The sequence below is a fragment of the Ruditapes philippinarum genome, unplaced genomic scaffold, assembly GCF_026571515.1.
Source record: "Ruditapes philippinarum isolate M1 unplaced genomic scaffold, ASM2657151v2 ctg551_1_1_1_1, whole genome shotgun sequence".
NCBI lineage: Eukaryota > Metazoa > Mollusca > Bivalvia > Venerida > Veneridae > Ruditapes > Ruditapes philippinarum.
Genome location: NW_026855869.1, coordinates 29,603 through 34,892, shown reverse-complemented (window position 1 = coordinate 34,892; position 5,290 = coordinate 29,603).

Below are 5,290 nucleotides of genomic sequence, written 5' to 3'. Positions count from 1 at the left end.
TTAGTTCATAAGAACAATCAATCAGGGCACTAACCTCAATGTCTTTTGTGTATCATTTTTATCTCTCCAAGGGCAATGCTAAGGAGGATGTATGTGTTCAGAACATAAAATGGATTTTAAAGACGACAAGCCAAATAATGCGACTGATTTTGCTCTTTTAAGGTATCAATAAAACATAAAATACATCTATCAAAAATTAGTTTGTGTGCTTGAAAACAATTAAATTCATGAAATAAGAAAGAGACTTATTATATCAATATGAATGGTTTTTTTCAATAATAAAATACTAGAAGATGATATGTTTGGATAACTGTAAGATACTAGTATATCACTTTATGAGAAAATATACAATTTTGCAAACACAAGTTTAAATGTCCGTTCTTATTTATTTATATAATAAATACTGCACTTTTCTTTTTATTCAAATAAATGAAAAAGTCCTTTGGTGTAAACATTAGATCTTTTTTTTCAGACTGGAGTGCGCATCAGATACAGACATTTTAGGTTTATGCCGCCTTGAATTTTATATTTACCTTGATAAGTTATATCAGAGATGAAGATAAACAGAATTTGACTAGATTTGTAAAGCGCACTTTTAACAAAAGTTCATTTATTAGATATCTTGAAAATGTTAACAACAGTCGATGATTTGGATATATAAAAATAATGTTATAAGAATAATTATATTTTCATTACATCTTTCACACACTATTAGTTATAATAAATGTTTCATACCGATAAGTTTGCGGAATAAAAAATAGATTAGATTAGAATCGCGCTACGTTTCTAATCTCCGTCCGAATTTTAAGTTATTTATCACTGAAACTGTTTAATTTATTTTTCTAAAGCAAGTTGTATATTTGTCTCTGATTTATATAAAGAAAACGACTGTGTTGAACAAAAGTATCGTAGGTTAAAATAGCGACCCGACATTCACTTTATATCATAAGGCACTACTTGAATTAAGAATTGTAACCTTTGTACCATTCATTTATAATATGCAATTCTGGATTCTATCAACTTATTTATACTTTAAATAATTAACTTTAAACGTAGACAGAGATAGTGAAACAACCACATTTTTATATTTATGTTTAACTTTTATTTTCACATAAGTACATGTAGTTGTTTACTGGACATGAAACAAGGTGATTCTGCAAGGTTATTTGAAGTAGTTTAAATCGTCGTAGGTTAAATATAACAAAACTCATCGTAGGCTTTCATTTCTGGAATGAAAATCCAAAACTTTTTAATTTTACAATATTGGCTTACCTATTTCGCATAATTGGTTGATGGTATAGACATATCATAAACTTAAGTACCTATGAATGGGAAAGAAAGGTTTGTTATTTGTTTTCAACTTTCAATTTATCAAGTAAAAAAGACATGATTTCCTATTTTTCTTTTTCATTTTCTTTTATATCTGCATCACGTATTTATTTTCTTATCAAAATCGTGATACATTGCTTTTAGCAAAATTGCCAATAATATCTATCAAATAATGTAGTCTAGATGTAGTTATTTTACATAATCGGCTTCAATGGAATCTATAAAGCCATAATATAAGATCAGTGCCCCTATAATCGTTCAGGATATTACAGAAATGTTTAAATTTTCTTGTCTCGAGACTGATTATGCAATAGACAAATGATACAACTTAAAAATAAGGAAAATAAATTGGCTCTTTTCAATACAAAATACTTCAAAACGTACTCTTAACCTATCTTAATTTTTCCGTAATTCTTGTGTTTCCTCAGAATAATTATACACGATTGTATAAACATCGTATTCTTTTATATATCAATAAATGTCGATGGCTGTTCTATAATTGTATGCAAAATATACATAATGTAAGTTAATAGTACGGGAAAGTTTCGTTACGTAAACCTAAAAACGCGCGTCTGATTTTGCATTTCAGATATTTCTTTTTGTGCGTTAAGAAATATACGCATTAAGTTACATATAGAAATATTGTTTTAACTGTATCATTTCCTAAAACAACAATTATTTGACAGCGAGTTTGACAAAAATGATTATTTCATAACAAGACGCCTTAGAAATTGACTTGTTAGAAAAATATAGATTTCCAAAATTGTCGTCATGTCCAGACACATTATATCACTTTAAACGACTTTTAGGACATTTCTACAAAAATCATAGCGACGAATAAAAATGAGCAAATATTTATTCCGTTATGAATAATCTTTCTTTTTGTCATTTAAGACTATTGTCTGATGCAAGAGATTCCATAATCATCATAAAATTAGGAGAATTATTATCGACAATCGAATGAAGCTTTTCCATGTATTTTCTTCTTTTTTTTTGCAATGGTAGAATAAGTATCAGTTATTGAATATTGAACAATATTTGTTTTACATTATTAAAGTTTAAATTGATGTCTCAGGCATCGTTGTTTAGATTCAATTTTAATGTACATTTGAATTTATTAATAGGTAAAGGTTCTTTATAAAATGAAGTCGAAATGATACATTTCGATTGTTTTTGATTTTTTTCTATATTTGAAAAACATTATGGAAAATGTGCACATTGTTGACCTATTCAATTGATCTTTTAAACTTATGGCAGTTATAAATAGAATAGATAAGTGAAAATATATCAAAGTCATACATTTCTAATGTTTTGATCAATGTTTGAAATACTTATGCAAAATATTAAGGAATGAAAAGGTTTCTTGAAAATCTTTCTACATCACAAAATAATCTTATTTTGGCTATGTAAGCGGGGAAAATGCGATTTTCACTTTCAAATATAGTGTTTGTATTCCTTATGGTTGATATATCATTAAGATGATGCGACTGTTCAATGATATTTTCTTTGGCAGTAAACACACAGTAATTTGACATCAATTTGTCTTGAATAATAAATATTTGACAGCAATGTTGGCGAAGTAATTATTTCATAACCAGAAGCTTTAGCAATAGACGTGACAGAAAAATGCCGGTTTCCAAAACTATTGCTATGTCCAGACATATTTAGTCACATTGGATGACCCTAGAGACATAACGATGAATTTGCATATTTCCATTGATAAAATCCTTATTTCGGAATGAATAATAAATTTTCTCATTTTCTCACTACAATATTTTGTATGATGCAAGCGCTTGGTAAATATTTAATGATAATTAATCGAAACGTTTTGTATCATTCCTCTGTGTAAAAATGGTAGAATAAAAATTTTAATCATTATTTTAAACAAGAATAATGTTTGAAGTGATGTTTAAGGTATCCTTTATCATGTCTGTTTATTAAATGGTCAAGTCTTACATATCAGTAGTAAATTATCATGATTTTAATTCTATTGATGTTGCTTAAATATTTTCCTGTTATACATTACTTTATTTCGTTTGTTTCAAGCAATAAATACATCTTTGGAGTCCTTTATAAAGACATACAACAGCCTGGGCTATGTTAATCCATTTTTGTCAATACAATATTCGAAGGATTTGCAAGTGTTTCATTTCGTGGAGCAATAATATCAATAATCTCTTCCGTTAATTGCTGTGATTTGTTAATTTTGTACTCCCTAAAGCAACGAATGCTGTGTAAATAAATTATGATTAATGTGATATCGCCTGTAGCCTTCTGTCTTTGAGACTCTTTCGGAATGTTTAATTAACATGTTGTACGTGTTTGTTTGAATTGACTGTATTTATATTTTACTGTACAATAGAGAAGGAAATCATATGATATAAGTATTAGATTATTTACAAAAACAGCTTCATAATGCTACAAAAAAGATAATTTATACGAAAAGAGAATTTTACTTTTCCTAAATTTTCATTTTGATCCGTTTATTTATTTTACTAGAATAGCCAATATAATTTTTGTTTCCTCAGATGATCAAAAGAATATATATTTGAATCATTTATTTTGATTTTGCCTCGACAGTACGTTCTTATGTACGATTTAGAATATATTGATCTCAATAGTCTATCTTAGATATTTGTTCTGATTCATTTTTAAGATATGATTCTTAAGAATGAAAATGATAGTATAGCAATCAATTTGTATGATGTTGTCAAATATTTATCTTAAAATAATTATGAGTTCTTTGATATCATGTAATGAATAAAGAAGCAACTAATGTTACATGTTCAAGTCTTTAAGGAACGCCCTGCTCATTAGAACTACTAGCTTTTTTAATTGCGTTCTGTTCAATAGCAGTCATGCAAAAATGCATTATGCGGCTCATTTTTATAAATATTAAAAGGTATTTTGTACTATAAAATTCAGTACGAATATGTTTAAGTTTCCTTTTTAGAGAGACCATGTAGAATTTTAATGTAGGACTTTGAACATCAAAGAATCTCAAGTACAATTGTAGTCGCAAAAATGTGAAAAGCGTTCTTGCCGACAGAAATCGATAAATTTATATGGTATATAAAATCTCAATCTTGTAATAACAACGTCTCAAGAAGATTGTAAATAAAAGAAGTTCACACTTGAGTGAGACATTAAAAATACATCTTGTGTTATTTTGCAATACCATTGTTGAAGAGATACAGAAGTTGAAGAGGGATGTGTTATACATCTGGCTGTCTTTACTGCCAGACATTACAATGTAATGCACTTTAAGCTTGTAATTATACCATTTTATTTATTGGTGATGTACTGTTTTTGATTTACATTTGGTAAGGGCTGCACTCAAAATAAATTGCATTTCCTAAGGGAAATAGCTCCATTTACAAAATGTGGTAAGCTGCGTTACAATAAATAGTATTAACTAATAGAAACTATTAGAGAATAATAAGCTATTTTGGACATTTGTATGTGTTTTAAGTTAAATAAGGGTCCATCCGCTCTTTCAGGCACTGGACATGCCACAAATAACGTCCTTAAATAGTATTAAATTGACATATAGTGACCTATTGAATTTAAATCCAGTATTTAACTTACTGTGACTAAATAAATAATCTTTTCTATTTCATATGCAATATATATGGCCAAGTAATACAAAGGAGACTTTTATGTATTGTAATTTTATACACAATATAACAAGATTTATTTGTATTGGTTAAATTATGTTTCGAGTTATTTGTTATAAAATCGTTTAGTGTGTCATTGTTTGATATGATAAATGTTAGAAAGTTAAAAAAGAAAGAGTAACGTTCACAGTACGCAGTCAGCCCAACATAATCGGTACCCTTATACGTATATAGTTTTGCTATTCGGTTGGTAAATAAGTTATTTATTCTAGAAAATAATGTACTGTAAATGCATAATACACTTATTTTGTGTGCTTAAAAATAAATGTTTCAGAGATGATTTT